The sequence below is a fragment of the Rhodamnia argentea genome, chromosome 2 (genome assembly GCF_020921035.1).
Source record: "Rhodamnia argentea isolate NSW1041297 chromosome 2, ASM2092103v1, whole genome shotgun sequence".
In the NCBI taxonomy this organism is placed as follows: Eukaryota; Viridiplantae; Streptophyta; class Magnoliopsida; order Myrtales; family Myrtaceae; genus Rhodamnia; species Rhodamnia argentea.
Window position 1 is genome coordinate 15,990,352 of NC_063151.1, and position 20,467 is coordinate 16,010,818.

The 20,467-nt window shown below is 36.6% G+C and overlaps 1 long non-coding RNA gene and 1 other non-coding gene across 2 annotated transcripts; both read right to left on the reverse strand.

Annotated features, from left to right (window-relative positions):
* Nucleotides 1-4,183: 4,183 nt before the first annotated feature.
* LOC125313903 lies at nucleotides 4,184-6,618 on the reverse strand. The gene is made up of 3 exons (XR_007197616.1): nucleotides 6,464-6,618; nucleotides 6,012-6,016; nucleotides 4,184-4,305 (listed from the first exon to the last, which is right to left on the reverse strand). It is a non-coding gene; the product is annotated as an uncharacterized LOC125313903 (long non-coding RNA).
* Nucleotides 6,619-7,493: 875 nt separating this feature from the next.
* TRNAA-AGC lies at nucleotides 7,494-7,566 on the reverse strand. Its single transcript has one exon. It is a non-coding gene; the product is annotated as a tRNA-Ala (tRNA).
* Between the last annotated feature and the right edge of the window lie 12,901 nt (nucleotides 7,567-20,467).

The window sequence follows — 20,467 nt, forward strand, 5'->3', positions numbered from 1 at the left end:
GACACTATCACAAGACAATCCGACAATACTCTCACACCAATCTCTACATGCCCAACAAAGGACAAAGTCCAAAACTCAAAACCACACGCTACGCACCCACCTCACACGCACAACCGAATCCCTATGGGCTAGGCAACTCAATTTCTAGCTCAATCAGCAAAAATTCACACAATCAAATCGCACAATCCATAGACCCAAGCCTTATAGATAACAAATCAAGCAATGGATCATCAAATCAATCTTGTTTCCTAATTCATTCAAGACGAACTTCAGTTTTAGATACCCATTTCCAAAATATCATATTGCGACCAATTGAACAACAAATCGACAAGTAAGCAGAAGAGTTAGAAGCTTCACTTGCCTCAGGATCGAAATCCAGCGAAAACAAAGCCAATCCATGGTCAAACGAAGCTCGGGTCCTCCTTGGTTGTGCGCGGCCGAGAGCTCTAGGGAAAGGAACAAGTAGCGTTGAGGCTCGTGGGACTAGAGCTGAGCCAAGGGCATGATATCGAGGAGAAGCTGTTGCCGTTGCCTCGATTGAGGACCTCGATCGAGCGGCGAGAGGCAAGAGAGAGAGAGAGAAGAGGCTATTTGTAGTGGACTTTAAGTGGGTTCGGTCTTAAGTTCAAATCACGTTCCAATCACACTCAATTTCTAAAGCAACCTCTCATTTCGTCATCCATCGCTCGTAATATCAAATGACATATCATTAACCCTCAAAATCACACTTCATTATCTTCTCATTTATCACATAATCGTCACTACAAAACTCGTTTTACTCTCTAATTAAATAGACAGAAAATTCGAGCCATTACAATATGTTACTACGTTTATTACAATGATAATACTCTTTTTTTTTTTATTATTGAGAAAGAGTCCACTTTGATGCGAATTTTCTCCATATGAAAATTTTAGCCAAAAAAAAAAGAAATTTTATCTTTTAATAAAGGGTTAATACCACGAAAAATCCCAAACTAGTAGATCTATGACAAATTTATCCCAAACTATTTTTTTAACCACCAAAAATCGTAAACTAATACACCTTTAACAAATTTACCCCAAACTAGTACATCTATGATGAATTTACCCTCCGTTAGTTTTCGTTAAATTTTATCGTAAAATTGCTTATTTGGATGACACATGACAATTGATAGTGGTACACGTTTGGGGTTTTTACCTTCTATTTGTCATATATGTATCAATTTGGGGTTTTTCATGGTGTTAATCGAATTTAACAGAAACTAACGAAGGGTAACTTTGTCACATGTGTACTAGTTTGAGGTTTTTGGTGGTTGCAAATACAATTTATGGTAAATTTATCACAGGTGTACCAATTTGGGGTTTTTCGTGGTATTAACCCTTTAATAAATCTGTTTATACATATCCTTAATATTGTTGTCAATATATAAATTAGAAAAGTTGCATAAATTATTTTTTATACTAAACAAATAAAAAATTAAAAAGCCTAGATTAATTAGCCAAAAGGGCTTTTCAAATATGTTTCTACCAAACAATATTTCTCTCAAAGTCGCTTCTCAAAGCACAATTTACCAAACAGTCTTTACATTTGTCCAAACCCCTTAAGGCTAAATTCCTTTGCATTTTCTCAAAATCTATTGGAAAAGTTGAATCAAACACGGTCTAAGTTATTTTAGGAAATAGAGATTACTATAGGACAAAGAAGATTGCTTGAATTCAAACCGGACTTAGAAAAAGCTTATTGGATACTAGATATTGATGTTCCTTTTGTGTTTGCTTTAATTATACAAACATATTTGGGCATATATTAGAAGAAAATTTGAGATTATAGTTTCCTTTTGTGTTTGCTTTAATTATACAAACAGATCTGGACATATATTAGAAGAAAATTTGAGATTATAGTTTCCTTTTGTGTTTGCTTTACTACCTAGAGAGATTATAGAATGCGCCTCTCAACTGCATCCTTCATATATACGATTAGGACGAGAAGGAAAATCGGATATGGGTGGGATACATTTATTGACGGTAGAAGGAACAACACATTTACTAGCGTCTTTTGAATATATGCATACTAATCTAACAACGCGCTCAACGAAATGTTTTCTCTTCTCACCAAGCTATGGTCCTAATAAAAATCTCGAATTATCATAGGTTTCCTTAGCATAACTATACTTGTCGATAATGTATCTATGATCTTTCAATTGGGATCTAATACCTCCACCCAATTAAAAAAGGTAATTGTCTTGCAAACAATTTCCTCATCTTCCAAAGGGTTAGTTAATTAATAATTTTATACATTTATAGATGTATGTGATATATATTGATTAAATTTATATTATTTTCGTGTTGGTAAATACTATTTAGTAGATGTGGGATATCCAAATTCCACGGATTGTTTGAGCCGTACAAATAAGTTATATCATTTGGCTAAGTTTCAACGAAGTCCTGCACCAACAAGTTATAAAGGAGTGTTCGACCATGCCCATTCTTCATTACGGTCAGAAATTGAGCAAGCCTTTGACGTATTAAAAAAGAAGTGGAAGATTCTAAAGAGTGCGAAGTTATCCACACAAAAAGCAAGTGAAAAAACGTGACGAATGAGACATTCTGCAAGAGTAGATTTGAATCCTATTATATAGAGAGTGGATTCCAACAATGTAAATGAGGAGGGTAGTGCTTCAAATAATGATACTTGATCTAACATGGCACGTTTATGTGATCGAATATAAGTTTAGGAAATGTTTAAGGATGTTTGTAATTTTTAAAGATGGTGAATTTCTTTTCTCAAGGCATATGTTACTGCATTTATTGTAATGGGAGTACCTTTTTTATATTGAGAAAGAGTCCACTTTGTTGTGAATTTTCTCCGTTTGAAATCTTTAAGCAAAAGAAAGAAAAATAAAAATAATTTTTTTTAAATTTTTTTATACATATCCTTAACATTGTTGTCAATATACAAATTTAAAAGGTTGCATAATTTTTTTCATCATTAAACAAATAAAAAATTAAAAGCCTAAATTAATGGGCTTTTCAAATGTGTTTCTACCAAACATTGCTTGCCAAAGCACAATTTACCAAACAGTCTTTGCATATATCCAAAGTTCTATAGGAAACTCCTTTGCATTTCCTCCGAAGCCCATTGGGAAAAGCTGAACCAAACATAGCCTGAGTTATTTTAAGAAATAGAGATTATTGCAAGACCAAGAAGATTGCTTGAATTGAAAATGGACTTGGAAAATGCTTATTGGATGGTAGATATTGATGTTCCATATTATCTACGCAATCGTTATATTTTTAGCTAGCACGCCTTGAAGATTCATTTTGTGTTTGCTTTCATTGTACGAACAAATTTGGGCAGATTTTAGATAAAAGCTCGAGATTATAGTTTCCTTTTGTGTTTGTTTTACTAACTAGAGAGATTATAGAATGCGCCTCTCGATTGCGTCCTTCTCATATACGATTAGGACGAAAAGGAAAATTCGGATATGGGTACGATACGTTTGACGGTAGAGACAACGCCTTTACTAGCATCTTTTGAATGTATGCATACTAATCAGATAACGCACTCATCGAAATGTTTTCTCTTCTCACCAAGCTATGGACCTAATAAAAATCCAGAATTATCATAGGTTTCCTCAGAATATCTATACTTGTCGATAATGTTTCTATGATCTTTGAATTGGGATCTAATACCCCCACGCAAGCTGATAAAATGCTCAAGCAAACCCACTTGCTAATACAAAAATATCACATCAACATGGGGCTTCACAGATTGAATTATCCCACAGAAAGTTCTCAACCTTTAGCAATGATGATTCTTGTACACCTCTCTAGTCCTAAATCAAGGGAATCACATCTTGTTAGTATATTTCAATTTCGATTTTATTTCAAAAAAAAAAAGGCCAACTTGGAGAGAATCCCAAATCCTCCCTTGCTTATAAGTAGCCTCATCACTGCAATCTCTCGATATATTCCACAAACCCTAGACCTTGAGTCTTCAACAAATCACACACAAATCGTTCTCTTTTCTTCTGGGATTTTTTTTACTCCTTGCGTCTTTCTCGTATCGTTTTTGGTTATTAAGGACGGTAGTTGACATGGCATCGTCATGGACAAGAGAGCAGAACAAGAGGTTTGAGGATGCGCTGGCTTCGTTCGATGAGAACAGTCCGGATCGTTGGCAGAAGGTGGCGAGAGCGGTCGGTGATGGGAAGAGCGTGGAGGATGTGAGGAGGCATTATGAGGCCCTTGTCAGGGATCTCAACATGATTGAATCTGGCGAAATCCCTCTGCCCAACTATAGAGGATCCGGCCAAAGTGAAGAGACTCGTAGGTAGTATCTGTCACTTTCTAAGGAAAGTCATTCATTTGATAATTATTCTCTATTTCGACATGGCGAGTTTTTTTTTTATTTTCCCCCGTTTGAAATAATGCTACGTATGCAATGATTTGTTTACAAAGTTGGTTTACAAACTTACCTGACAAAATGTACGTGGGTATTCTGTTATGATTCAGTCAGAATCGATCGTATCTCTTCATGAATAGATCGTGATATACCTAGTATTATTCTTGTTTTTGTCCTTATCTCTTCGGCTTCAACACTCTATTTCATTAGAAACCCAAACTGCACGAGCGACTGTGATGCTATCGTAGTGCAGGGCATAAGAGCTTTCATAGAGATAATGAAGTTGAAAACCACTCCCCTAAAAAAGGAGGCCTTAATTGTGTAATATGAAAGGGTAACTTTGTCTCTAGCAACATGTATCAACTTGTCTGAAAAACCCGTCTTTCTATTCCTTTTCATCGCAATATTATTCATTGTTATTGCAAATTTTACTGAAGAAGGAACATCGAAGGACAGTTGAAAAAACGAATCTATGTAATATTTTTTGAAAGAACCCGTCTTCTAAATATATTCCTAAAAGTGTATCCCGAAAGATGCCAAGATACTTTCAGGATTGTGCGTATATTTCCAAGAAATGTCGTCACATTAATATAATCAACAATTAAAAGTTGCTTGATTAAGTCAAATGACAATGAGACACTTGAATTATTATTATTTTTTTATTCTGGAAAGTTCCATGTCTACATTTATACAAGTTTTGATTGGATGAACGATTTTCACTTTTCCATGTACCTTAAGGTACAAGACTCGAACCATGTCCTTACCTTCGTTAAAGCGAAAGTTCCACTAACCCTAGCTTTCCATCGTTTAAAGTCCGACCAAACTTCTACCAACCATCTCCCGAAGAAGCAAAGTGATCGCTCGCTATAGTCGTCTCTCATGCGCATGCCAATGCATTTTATGTAGTTTAAAGCGTGTTGCATGGGAATAAATGATCTCGGGGTCATGTGCTGGCGATCTAAAACAAGGAAATTTAGTTAAAAATTTTCATTTGGAAGCGTAATGCAACCTCATATTTCCCAAGTTAAAAGGGTAGAGCATAAATTACACCTTACTCTATAATGATCAGCAATTCATGGGTCTAAAAATTCCTTTTTTAGCATCGCAATTATCGTGCTATGAAAATGATCCGTCTTAGTTTCATCTATCTATCATGTATTTGGTTAAAAGGTTTGTCAAAACATGTTAGAAAAATGCTTTATTAATTCAAGGACGAAAAACCATGAGTTTTTGGCTCGATGGTATGTGAAAGCAACATAATAAATTTTTTTTAAAGATGTTTAATTGCTTTAAGACTATGAACACACTAGACTACCTTTCTTTACTGTCTCCTTGGGGGCAATAGAGTGCAAAATCTATAAGAATATAAGAATAACAAAGTACATTGGCGGCTGAAAGAATATTGACAAGGTTGTAAGGAACCCAATAGAAGTGTACGTCTTTCCATGTGTAAAGTATGATATTTCTCGAATTGGAAGTAAGTTCTCAACTTTACTTCAAATTTCATAGTCAAGAACATTATCTAAGAATATATTTTCTTAGTTTCCGATTTTTTGATGTGAAGTTTCTTAATGAGAGCTAGTCAAAATCTTGAGATTTTGAAGAAATTTTCACATTTTAGGGGGACCAAGGCTACGAATTTTTGTAAAGTTCTCTTGTTAAATTGGGTCGACAATTAAATTGATTTGGATCGTAAGAAAATATGGTGGGGCTCGACTAAGAATGCAACAGTCAAGACCGTATTTTATGTATCGGTGATACCGCGTTGGCAAAGTGACGAGCATTATCCAATAGTCACAATTCTTGAGCTTGTTGACATTGTATACTCCCAATGAAGCCTTTTATATATTTTTTAGTGATAAATTTTTTAGAGGGAATAATCAATTCAACATTAATATCATGTTGTCAACATGACACGTGATATAATCAATTTACAAAAAATGCAACTTCCCACTATTTAATAACTAGATAGGATGTGATTAGTCGCTACCCCTCGAATTGTTAACATATCATATCATATTTCTTATGACAAGGCATGATTAAATTTTTCGTTCTTCTAAAGGTTTTACCTCTCTTAACAGGCTCATGAGGAATATGAGGCTCCACTGAAAGCAAAAGGGTCACACTTTTCAGATCAGGAGCTCCCTTAATTTAGCTCTAAAGATGCTAAGTGGGTGGCATATATACAAAAATAACTGTAAGTCAAAGAAGCCTAAGTAATTGGGAAAAAAAAAAGGGAAATAGGAAGAAGTGAAAAAGAGTGGTGATATTATGACGCTAAAAGTACTAAGACTTGTGGATCCTTTTTTTTTTTTTTTACCGTGTAAAAAGCCTACTTTCTTCTGTTCCCTTTTCAACTTGTATTCGAGCTGATAGGCTTTGCAAAGGACCGTCGGGTGTGCTTATTCTCACAAGATCCTTAATTGCACTTATTAACTTACAACTACATGCTAGCATGATAGTTTAACAATATTGTTATTGTTTCTGACCTCATAATATTTCAATTAATGAGCACTTTATACACACGGTGATGATGTGTAGATCTATGATCAGAACTAATTGAAAGTCTTATCAGAGAAACATTCTCCAACACGTCTATGTACTTACGTCTTTTTGCGGGCTAATAGAGAGAGTGGTAGAGCGCGGTACATCTGCCAAATAAAGTGCATGCCGGCAAATTCAAGACATGTTTATTTTTACGAGAGGCCATGGAGTTGAAATAACTTAATTTTACGACATCAACATCTGCGGCCCCTCAGCACTTGAACGTAGCAAATCTGCTCTTCATTTCATCAGTAAAAGTTCAATGCGGGACATGTCGATCTCTTCGGATCGTTTCTGTGGGTAGATTTCTTTTGGTATCTCTTTCTTTGGGTGGTGAGAATAACAGATATTAGAATTCAAAGTGAGTTTTTGTACAAGGAAAATAAATCAATTCAAATTGAGTAATTGCTTCCGACCAATCTTGTAGAAAGCCGATCGTACTCCACAAACAGAAAGTCTCGACGATGAAGCCCAGCCAGTAGCTTCTAGTACGAAGATGAGCTGATACCATAGGTGGGGCAAAGAGAGCCAAAAAAAAAAAAAAAATAGAGACGAAACACATGAATGGAGATGCGGGGTATCGATCCCCGTACCTCTCGCATGCTAAGCGAGCGCTCTACCATCTGAGCTACATCCCCATCTTGACAGATAAGTCACATGTAATTTTCAACACCGCAACATTACGCAACTTGGAATCTAGGGGTGCAGAGTCGATGACAAGTGTGGTAAAAGGTTTAACATAAAGATTCCGACAAAAGATAAAACTCATCTATCGTGACGATTAGTGGCTGACATTCTATCTTGGGACCGCATCGCATTTTCCCCGTTGGAATTTATCTTGCACGACGTGTTTGTCCGATGAGATCCACGTCGTCATCGCTCCCATCTTTCAAAAGGATCTTTCCTTTTTATTTTTTGTTCTCATAGCTTTATTGAGGACGTCAACAGGTTCGAGTCGAGCAGGTTTTTATGATATCTGATCCGACTGTAAACATTAAGAAAGTGTTTTGCTACAACCCGAACCACATGTGGCCAGACCGAAAAGACCATTTCACTTATATTTTGCCACACAACTTTTGTACTTCGCCGGAATTAAATAAAACCGACACGAAAAGATAAGTTGGGAGTATTTTCTTGAAATTATAGTAACAAATTTCCATGCGTTATACAGGCTTGCAAGACCGTACTCTTATATGTAGGCTTCTTCTTCTTTTTTTTTTTTGTTGTTGGGTCTGGATATGTGGGCTTCATTTGTTTTGTAGAAAATGAGTGATTTGAAACATATTTTCCTAAAAATGATTACATATATCGCTTAAAATAATTAGTCAATGGAAAATATTTTCTAAAAATTTGCGTTGATACTGAAAATATTTTTCGTTCATTCAATTTTGCACGCAATGTAAGCAATTATTTTTTCGAAAATGTTATTAAAATCATTTATTTATCGTGAAACAAACGGAGCGGCAACACGTATATTACTACTTTTATTTCTTACTTAATTATATTTAGCTTAAAAATTGGATCGTGCGATAATTTGTAGCTTGATTATTAGAAATGCTCTTGAAGAAGTGACGATTATTCACAAAGCCAGTTGCTCTGCACAATTTGAATGGTAAGAGCGCTAATCAGATGCAAAATATGTTGAATAGTCTCTGAAATGGCAAAATAGCTTTTGTATTACCATTCTTAATATTCTAAAAGGAAACATGTCAACCATATTCAACATGGAGGATCTTTGAGGAAATCAAAAGGTACACTTCCATGCACCGCACAAAATAAATTGAAGAAAAAAGGAGAATAAAAAAAACAATGGCACATCAATTATGAGAATTTGTACATAGTAATTAAAGAATTTTAATCTGCAAAATGAGGTTAAGATAGTCAAATGTTAAGATATTGTTCCACGTAGTTGACGACAACTAATTATGTAAATCGAAACGTCTTAGTTTCATGATCTTAAGGTTTTTAATTAATGATCTTATTTACCTATTGCAGCTCCTTTCCTATAAAAAAAAAAAGTACAGATAAAAACTTAATTTATTTATCTCCAAGATGATAGATTGAAGACAAAATGCCTACTTTAACCTAAACCAATAAACATAAGAAATCACTTTAACCTTCGACATCTATTTATAGAAGTTGGAGATTGAAATTACATTTTCAAAAGCATGAAATAATTTTAAGTTTATGTCCAAATAATTGTTAGTATTGGTGTTAATTTCTTGTATTAAAATTAATGAAGGGGCTTATTTATGAATCACCCTGTCACATAATGACAAGAAAAAATCAATCTATTAATACAATTTTTGTTAATTCAATAGTATATCACGCCAATAAAAGTAAGAACCAACATAGTCACGCAAATTATATTTGCAAAATGTATCGAAAGTAATTGTTTAGTTTATTGTCAAATTAGAGGTCTCTAGCGCGTAACTTTGACCAAATCCAAAGTCTATTATGGATGGTAATTATACGTAGGAGTGTGCGTTGATCCTGGCCCAACCCCAAAAATCGGACAGGTTCTAGATGGTTCTTGCATAAATCAGTCCGGTTTCTGGTTTGAAATTTTTGGAACCGTGAATAACCAATCCGATTTAGTAACCTAACCGCCCGGAATGAATTGACAGAATAAGTCCAAAGGATATACTTTTTTTCAGCAAGAACAAAAAGTACAAATTATTGGCCAGAGTAATCTCTTTCTTTTCCTAGTATCTTTCATGTGATTAGTAATTTCATTCTATACTAAAATGACGTGCAATATATTTAGGAATTTTGAGAAGGAAAATAAAATATTAAAAAAACACTGATGATTCTCAGGACGACCCAAGGAACTCAACTAGGACCAACCGATTGTCTAATCCGATCCGGTTCCAGGGGATAGACAAGGTCGGTATCCGACTCCACGGATTGGAAAAAGCAAACCCAATCTAGTCCAGCTCCCATTTCTAGGTTGGGAACTGGTCCACCATGGAGTGGTCACCCCCATTTACTTGTCTAGCTTATGTTCATGTTGCACTTTCTTCCATGCACAAAACCTTTTAGGGCCAAATCATGGATTGAAAAATGGCAAGCATTAATGAGCATGTTATGGTATTAATATAATATAAATGCCACATGTAGTAAAATTGTCACGTGGCACACAGTCAACTCCATTTGGCACAAATGTCACATGGCGAAACAACACTAATTCTCCCAACTTTATAATGATATATGGGTACGTTTAATATTCAGGATAAAATAAAATTTATCTTATCCTATGTCTAGTGCATGCTCAAAGCAGGATAAAGTTAGATATAAGAGTAATATTACTTGATAAGTTTATCTCATGAGGAGGTAAATAAATAGAATGATATTTGAATCATAATAATTTGATCATATGAAAAATTCAAAATAACAAAAAAAAATCAGAAATTTCATTTTCATTTATTCATGTTTTATTCATATAAACGAATTTTTTATATCTTATAAGGCACATTCAATATAGACATATGTATATATCTATATAGTATTTATGTTTTATTACATATTTTTAGGTATTTCAAGTATATTAGTATAGTATACTGATTATAAAATTTTTATTAGAGAATGAGGGACGGGAAAAGTTTAAGAAATAATAAAAAAAAAAGACAGGAAAGAATGATAAAAAAAAATAAGCAAAGAAAAATGAAGTAGGCAATAGTGTCATGAGATATACTTACCATCTCAATTTGTAAAATTTTCAGGTTCATTTATACCGATATGTCATTAATACCACACAATGCATATGATAAGTTTTAAAAATATCCGACTTTATTACTGTTATTCACCAAATAATGGAAATGATATAACAAAATTCATGATTCCATATTTTATCCTATCCAGTCCTATCCGACTAAAAATTCAGATAACTGAACGTAACTTGTGAGATTTGGATCAACGAGGGTAAAAACGGATTAAGTATTGTGGCCTAGGCTTTCCTTCCCGAACAAATGGGGTAAAGACGATGATAAGGTCGCTTTGTGTGGGTCCCCCGGTCCAGTGAATCCCCGTTATCAACAATTGTGATGCATTTGGATTTAGGCAATAAATTACCGCATCTATGATCACCACCACCAACATGTGACTTGTGAAGGATTCAAGTCCCCCCCCGGCTTGAATCAAACCCGAGGGTATGTTTTTTTTGGGGATATGTCCTCCTCCAGAACGCTCCATGTTTGTCGCCTATGAGTAACGAACCATTTTTCAAGAATGAGTCTATCTCCACACAATAGAAAAAGTGTCAAAAAGTCCTAAACTTATTGTATTTGTACCAATTCGGTCATAAACCTTTCGACCAAATTAATTTAATCCTAAACCTTTATGCATTGATACAAATTCAATCCATCTAACCAATTTTAGTCAAAAAATATTAACGTGGATGCCAATGATGCCACGTAAAATTGTCGACGCCGACATGGACATTATTTAATTATTTTTAAAAAAAATTATTTCTTTTCTTTTTTCTTGAAATAATGGTTTGGCCAACGAGGTTCGCCAAGAACCCTCGCCGACCCTGGGCAAGGGCCGACCTGCCCTCGACAACAACCGAGGAGGGCTGGGCAACCATCAATAGCCGCTAGCGAGGGTCGCGGCCCTTGCCAAATCGGGACGAGGATCGCCTTGCCGAGGACTGCCTTGCCAAGGGCCATCACAACCTCGTCAGCCCTAGGAGACGACCTTTGTGGCCTCCCACGCAGCCGCAAGGGCTCATCGGCCCTCACCAACCAAACCCTAATTTTAGAAACAAATAATTTAAAAATAATTTTTTAATAGAATATTATTAAATAATGTTCACATCAATACCGGCCATCTTATGTAGCATCGCTGGCATCCACATTAGCGTTTAGCCAAAATTGGCCGAAACGACTAAATTAGTATCAATGCAAAAGGTTTAAAACTAAATTGATCCAATTGAAAAGTTTATAACTAAATTGATACCGATGCAATAGGTTTATAATTTTTTTTGTACTTTCCCCTCTACACATCAACTCCTCTATATCACACATATATCTTCCTCTTCCAATGGGGCCATAATGCCTGTGAAGTAGTGTCCTTAAATTCGAGAATCGCCCGAGCTCCCGGTTGATAGATCAATCGCTTCAATCGGTTGAGTGATCGTGTCAATGAAATTAGACAATTCACTAAATTCGTATTATATACAAAGGGTACCCACTATGAACACCCATTCTAGGGATTAAGGTGCTTTTTTATTTTATTTGGGTTTCTGTGCAGCCTCATCTGCCTCAAATCTTCATATTCTTAGACCAAAGTTAAAACACTTGTTCTTGACCAATCCAGGTTGAACAGGAAAAAACGGATCGGCACACAGTCCTATTCCTGGTCAAATGGGCCAGTATGGGGCTTGAAAACACTGCTATCGAGGGCCTTTCCACTTTCTATGGTCGAGTCTTGAGCCCAAAGAGTCCGAACTTGCTTGAGTAAAGACTAGTTTATCCATAAATTTCGTGTTGCCAACTTTAACATGTGTAATTTATATAAATTTAGCTAAAATTCAGAATTTACAGCAATTCGTAGAAAAGGAGTGTCCTAGAGAATAAAAATAGAAATGCCTTCAAGATAAGAGTTAATATAATATAAGAAAACTATACGATGCCTTCACTTCAAAAGAGAACTATCTATTTCCTCGATCACTTAGTTTCAGCATGAGCGTAGTGGGTCGTGTATATCACTCTTTGTTACGAGCCCTATTCTTTTTCTACTATAACTTTTGCTTATCGTTTCCTTCAAGATTAACAAATAAAAAGTTACTGATTCTAAAAAAGTTAGGTTAAATTCTATCCGTTAAAATGTAGAAAGTTGAAAGGTTTCAAGTCCTTTCGTTTTGAATAAAGTGTGGATTGATGTGAAATCTGTATAAACAAGCCTAAAGTTAAAATTGTAAGTCAACACAAAAATTAAGTTTTGTTCTTCGAGTTTCTTTTAAGTTATTAACATGCGCATGGACTTGAATCTTTATTGATCTTTTGCCTCCTTCCTTCTACTCCCCATATGTGGGGTGCGCCTTAGTGCGGTCTTCCCTCGACCCTCATCGTTCTTCATTTATCCTGCACAATGCACATGTATCTAGAAAATCATACTCTAGATACATGTTTGTCCTCTAAATCAGCATGACTTACGGGCATGTCTAGATTTACTTTCCTCTTTTTCTTTTCTTTTGTGTTTTAGCTTGATACAAATTTTATATTTCATGTACTTTGACTTTTCTTTTTCTTTTTCTTTTTCTAAATTCGAGACTCCTCAAACTTTCACAACACTTATATAATGACACGCAAATCTAAATATGATTTTGTTGATAACTTTCTAAAATATGAATGTCATTTAAAATTTGATGAGAAAGGTAAGACCACATTTTGCTTGTGTGAAGTAGGAGTGAGCAAGATAGAAGTCATCGGTTCCTCAAGGTGGGAACGGGCAGTCTAGTTCCCGATTTTAGTGGGGAACAGGACCAATTGACCACCTACTCGGACTGTCGATTTTTTTTTTTTTCAAAATATTCTTATACACAAGCAAGTTCAACTGAAAATGCATGTGTCAATACCTTTAAGATAGATGTGCTAAAAACAAACTAGAGCTGCATTGCAAAGCCAAGTGCATGTGATTGAACCCATCTGGGTTCAGCTTCCGAGCAAGCAAGAGCTTCAAGGTGGCCAATGCCACAGCGAAATTGGTTTTTCCGACAACGGCAGCTCCTTGTAAAGGAGTACTATTCAACGACATCTTGTCCATCAGAAACAAATGCCATTCCCTCTCTCGTCTGGGGACTATCCATCTCATAGGAAAATGTAATAATTCAGCCAATTATAGTTATTTACCTTTTGTTTTCATTTTTTACCAATTTCATTGGATTGCTCGGGATACGGACCGGACTAGTGGGGTCCAGTGGTCCGGTCTTGTCCGATCCCCGGTTCCGGAAATTGAAAACCGGAACCATTGATCCGGTCCCCGGTTTCAGAGAGAACTGGACTAATCTGGACTATGTTCACCTCTAATATGAAGTGCAAAAAAAAGCAGACCAAACTCTGTCAATATGCATAAAACCAAAAAATGGCCGAGCAAGAAAAGGTACAACGATCTTCATATACAGAGAATAGAACACAGACATCACGTTCAGGAGGAGGAAGCACCGACTTCTTCAGGAGCTGACCGGTAGAGGCGCGATGTCTGGTTGGCACGTGACCTGGATCACATTCATGTGTACGAGACTGTCCACCGGTCCAAAACCATAACTCTAGTGGCTATAGTTTCCCACGTGCAAGAATCTAACAGGCGGAGTTTGGTTAGGTGATGTGAGTGGGATACGCGACCCTTACTAACAAGGATTATGTGTGAAATCCCAGCTCCGCGGATTTCATGACGTGGTCTACTGTTGTCGCCACAATTTATGCATCCAATGCTTTTTCTTGGCGTGGACACAGAAAGGTCTGACCTTGTCATTGATAGATAGTTAGGTGAAGCTATGGTCTCCTCATCGTGCCGGTTGAACCCTTTCCTTATTTCTCAAAAAATTACAAAAAAAAAAGTCATGAACGTATTACATTTGTACTAATTCAGTCCTAAACATTTTAATTGGACCAATTTAGTCATAAATCATTTTGAATTAGTACCAATTAAGTCCATCGAATCAATTTTGGCTAGAAATTACTAATGCGAACGCCGATGTAGATAATTTTAATAATATTATAGTAATTTTTTTTTTATTTTACATTTTTTTCTTCTCTTTTTTTTTTTTTTTTTTTTGCTAAGAGCCAGCAAGGGTACTCTCGTTCGTGTTGGGTGGAGGTGTGCCACCACCACCAGCTTTGGGCGAGGGTCGCAATGCCTCATCGACCACTAGGCGATGGCTCACGACACTTGCTGTGGCCGCCTAGGGCATCGCGGCCTTGCCTAGGTATGGCAAGGACCATGACGCCCTTGTTGTGGCTTGTAAAAGCTTGGAGTGGGTCGCTAGGTACTCACCGGATTTGGGCCAAGCGAGGGCGTCAAGGCCCTTGCCGGCTTTGAGGCCCTTGCCCGCCTCCGACAAGGCCACAATGTCCGGATCGGGCAAGGGCCCAAAGCCCTCACCCATGGCCGATGAGGGGGCCCCGGGCCTCGCCCGTGATCACCGAGGGTCGGCGAGCAACCCTTGCCCACCCTCTCCAAAAAAAAATAGTAAATTAAGGAATTGAAAAGAAAAAAAAAAAACCAAAAAAATTATCAAAAAAATGATCAAAAGATTATTAAATTAAAGATATCCACATCAACATCGGTTATGTCATATAGGACGGTTGGCACGTCAGCAATTTCTTGGCAAAATCGGCGAGCTTGACTCAATTAATACCAATACAATAGATTTAGGATTAAACCGATCCAATTATAAATATATTATTAAATTGATATTAATGCAATATGTCTAAGATTTTTTTTATACTTTTCCCGCCAATCTCCACATGCCGCAGCTAAATCCAAAAAGTGCTATCAAATTGGGCAATCTAGTTGTCAAAACACTACTTCAGATAGGACAATATATAAGATTGAAGTTAATCCCGAAATTCGGAATATGACACTATGATCATATCCAATCCCAAAATATTATTAGCATGGTATATTGGTATTTATATCCGTTTGGTACAATGCTGGATATCCTGCCGGATGTAATCGTATCCATTTCCGAAAAAATATTCGGAGAACCTAAGTTTGAATTGGATGCAAATTAAAAGTATCCAGATAAATTAATTGAAAAGGATAAAAGCATAGGCTTTAATACCCTAAAAAACTTTCAATTTTTAGATCCAATCCCAAATTTATTCTAAACTTTTTTTATCCCATAAAAAATCCTCAACTTTAGGTCTAGTCCTAATTCTACACTAAATTTTTGTTGTCTCATAAAAAACAACAAACTTTTACTCGAGTCCTAAATTTGCCCCTATTAATCCTTCGTCAAAAATAGTCTTTGATTTGTTATATCTACGATTGAGTGGGAGAAAAATGCGGTTCGCCAATAATCCCAACTTTTAATTGTCGACAGCTTCGCTAACGCGATTCACAGACGAAATTATTCCTTTTTTTTTTTTTTATCAATTCAGATGATAAATTTCTAACCCATCCCCCTAAGACGCCCACTAATTACCCCAACTAAGTTACCTACCATTATGTTCAGCCTTATTCGCTTTTGTCCCATCCAAGGGAACTCATCGTACGTTGGATCAAATAACATCCTTACATCTGAGCTACAATCCGAGTTGTACTTAACATGCCTTTAGTACGGAAAAAATATCAAAAAAGTCCTAAATTTATTGTATTAGTATTATTTCGGTTCAGTCATAAACCTTTCAATTGTACTATTTTTTAGTCCTAATTGATACCAATAATTGCTGACATGAGCGTATGTTGTCTTATGTAGTATCGTCGACGCCGATGTGGACATTTTCAATAATTTTTTTGAATTTTTCCTTTTTTTTCTTTCTCATTTCTCTTCGCCAGTGGGGACCACAAGAAAAACCGGCGTCTACGTTAGCGATTTCTTAGCTGAATTGATGGGATGGACTAAATCAGTACCAATACAAAAAGGTTTGGGATTAAATTGATCCAATTAAAAGATTTAAGACTGAATTTGTCTCGATGCAATTAGGTTTAGGACTTTTTTGGTACTTTCTCCTTTTAATACCAATACTAAAAGGGAGGTTGACAAGAAATCAACATTTTTGCGCCGCCCGAACACAAGCTAATATAGAATTTCTCGATGACGAGAACGCACTCACTAATTAATCCTCTTCTATATTTGTGATGACATCATGCAGTGTTTCCGAGAATGGAGGAACCTTTTTCATTCCGGCATTTTAATTGGCGGATTAGCACATGGGTATCACTCGTATTTTTATTTTGTTACCTTTTCATGAACATAGTGTCCGTAACTTATAAAGTGTCGATCCGTCGTTAATAGACTGAGGAAGAATACATATAGCTCGCACCAAGGGGCGTAAGGTAAGTACATGGCCTTTATTTTTATTTTTTTGACCTTTCGGATGACGTGGCGGTTGAATTTTCAATCAAATCAATGGTTTGTCATATTCACTACTGATTTGGTGTCGAGACCGCTACGTCACTAGTCACATGGACCTATAAGTTCCTATGGCATGGAAGGTCCTACACGACCTCTATAATTGAATAATGTGCTCCCAAAACCAATTGAATATTGGCAGCGGTATATAAACAAATGCCATGAGCCGCTCGGGGTGACGTGATGGACAAGCGAGAAGGAATCCAAGGTCCACATGGTCACCATTAACAATCACAGGTCGTTCGTTGGGGTTTTTTACTCGCACCCCACTTGATCCGTGAGTATAACGGTAACTTGGTCGAGATTGGCTACTTGAGATCGGCTTATTTCTCGTAAAAAGGAAAAAAAACATGTGGCCGTTCAATCTGTAATTTTGGTTGATTCGGCGTGTTTCGATATACAACGATGTAAAATCCTCTCCTCCTTGCAGTTGGCCTCCAATTTGCAAGCCGCGTTTGCACTTCCTACTATCAAAATTCAAAACAACATGAAAACGTTTAAAAAGATCCGCATACGAGCTAAAGACGTCACACGCACGTGCGCAAAATCTCGGAAGTGTTGGGAGTGTGAGGCCCTCCCTCCGAATATTTCACGTGCTGGATTCATGGAGAAAAGGACCCATCTGATTCTCGATGACACCCTGGCGATCAGATCTTTTCCTTCCTTTACGCCACATGCAGCGTACGGCTGCGGTCACGTTGGTAATATATAACTTTGGGTGCATATGGGAGAACGTCTGAGGAAATCTTTCCATTAATTCAAATGATTTTAAATCAAACGAAGGGTTTCGTGAGATGTAAATAGCGTTTGGGTGAACGCTCTTTTACAAACTTTGATGATCCATTCGGGAAAAAGTAATTTTTAAAGATTAAGATTTAAAACGAAAAGAATTTCAATAAAAAAAAAAGATAAAGAAGAGATCGCCGGACAAGCGAGGCTAGAGTCGGCGGGACGCCACCTCGAGGTCGCGTGATGTAAATGCCATGGTTGCACGATCTCGGCATCGCCACCCCGACACCACCTAGAGGTCGAGCGGTGCCATCCGAGTGCGCGTGAACCCAAGCAACCATCGCCTTAGGTCATGTGACTTTAGATGAGGATCACCAATGCCAAATCTAGATCGCCTAACGTGGGCAAGGCGACTCTAGGCCACGCAACCTCAATCGATGGCTGCTATTGGGAGATCTGACGCAAAGCCAATCGGATCTAACCTTGCCAACGATGACGCACGATGCGATCGGTCACGAGTAAAATTAAAATTTCGATAATTTAATAACGACAAAGTTGGACGATAAAATTCCATTAACCGTAAAAGCAACAGTGTTAAAATACCAAATGTCAATATTAAGTGCGTCTGATATTGGCTTAAAGGGTTTTGGAAATGCTAGCTTTACTTCTTCTTCTTTTTTGGTAAACGGCCTTGCAATTTCATTTCAATGCACATTATAGCATTTGTCAAAGCTGGGTCAAACAAAGCCAAATTCGTCACCTTATCCGCGGCTTGGATGCCTCTACTAAGCTCCTCTGTAGTCGAATTTCCCATTGTGCCCTCATGGGAAACAATTTTGGAATTTCCTTTACTTCAAGAGTGAGCAAGACGGACCAACCGAACTGAAAATTACCCGGACTCATTATTTTAAATTATATTTTTATTTCTTAAATGTAAACCTAATAATCCATCGATTTTTTTTTCTTAAATGTGAATCTAACTTTGATTAATATATTAAAATTAAAGTTCATGTCGTTTACCGATTTCATTGGACCGTTTGAGAAATCCTTTGTTGCATAATGTATATTTTTGTGGGAAATAATCTATCTGTTTCTTTGGACTTAGAAAATGACTATTGCAAAAGATTAGATCTCCCTAATTCGAAGACATCGAATCTTTTCATACAAAAATGTGACAAGGCGATAAGTAAATTTATCAAAAGTTCATCGTCTCGCGGCAAATCTATTTTGAAAGTGAGGTCGGTAGTTTGAGCTAGAATCTCAAAGTGGAGTGGGGGAAAGAGTCATCATAGGAATCCACGAGCCATTGTCACACATAGCAAGATAGGATAAATGTAAGAGACAAGAAAGGGTGGTGCTAGAGTCATAGCTCTCAAATAGGTCGGTTTTTGGTTTGATTTTCGATTCAAAGTTAGGTAAAGGAGTAGTCTATCAAATCGCTTGTGAATCTCTAGATTTCCTAGCGAATTTTCGATTAGATGCCTATTTGATTCAACCCGATTCATAATTCTTGTATGTTTACATATCAAATAATGCATATTTTGTTGTTGTTTTTTACTCATTTGAAGCTGTCTTTGATAACTATAGAGAATGAAAAAGTAAATTTCACAAATTTCGATAACGATATGACCTTTGTGGCTTATATTTACATGTCATCCTTGGGTTCATAAGACAATGGGGAGGCAATACCCGTTTATATTATATTATATTATATTATATTATAGACGAAAACGTTCACGAAACATGCCAATTCTTCGCGGAAGTGACCAAATTATGACAACATGGGATCAAACATGCCATCATGATGGGAGGAATTTTACCTGATAATTGTTTGCACTCGTGAGGATTGGTCAAATAGAAGATTCAGACATTATTATGGACAATCGCATCAAAAACTCCAAACTAGTACATTATTGCTGCATTTATTCCAAACCGGTGCACTCGAACCGTGTTTACCCGCAAACTAATTTTTATGCCACAAAGGCCCCGAATTGATATACACACATGTTGCATTTATTCCAAACCGGTGTACCATATTTACTCTAAAATATCTCATATTTACCTCAATTCGAGGTAAATGTAGCAGGATGTATCGGTTCGAGAGTTTCTATGGCACAGTGTGACATGGATGCATCGGTTTTGAAGTTTCGATGGTATTAATCCAATTATTATTATAATAAAGAAAATAATCAGATGGACCAACATGATAAAAAGAAAAAGGCCGAAACACAAAAGCCTAGAATGAAGAGGGACTTGGGGGCAGTGGTTTTGCTGCAAGCTTGTACCCTTGTCCATTCTCTCTAGCAAATTTTTTTTTATCATTTTAAGTCTTGTTGCGTCATATCATGGATACGGCTTTGTCTTTTTTTATGATCTTATGTTCAAGTTTTGTTAGGGACATTGGTAAAATCACAAATGTATCGTATCGACAGTTGAGATACGCGAAACCTGGCCCAGTCACCACCTGATCGTTATATGAAAAAAAAAAAAAAAAAGTAATTTAGCTAGATATTTCGCCACGAGCGACAAACGAAAATATCTGTGAGAAAACAAATAAAGTGAAAAAGGAAAAACAAAAACTCCAAAAAAAAAAGAAAAAAAGGAAGGGATGAACAGTTGGCAGATTTTAATCCCGTTGTTCAAAGGGTGGATACAGGAACGAACGCAGAGATGGACCCTGCTAATCCAATCGCGGTCCAGCCAGTAGAGAACAAACTGTTGGAAATAGAAAA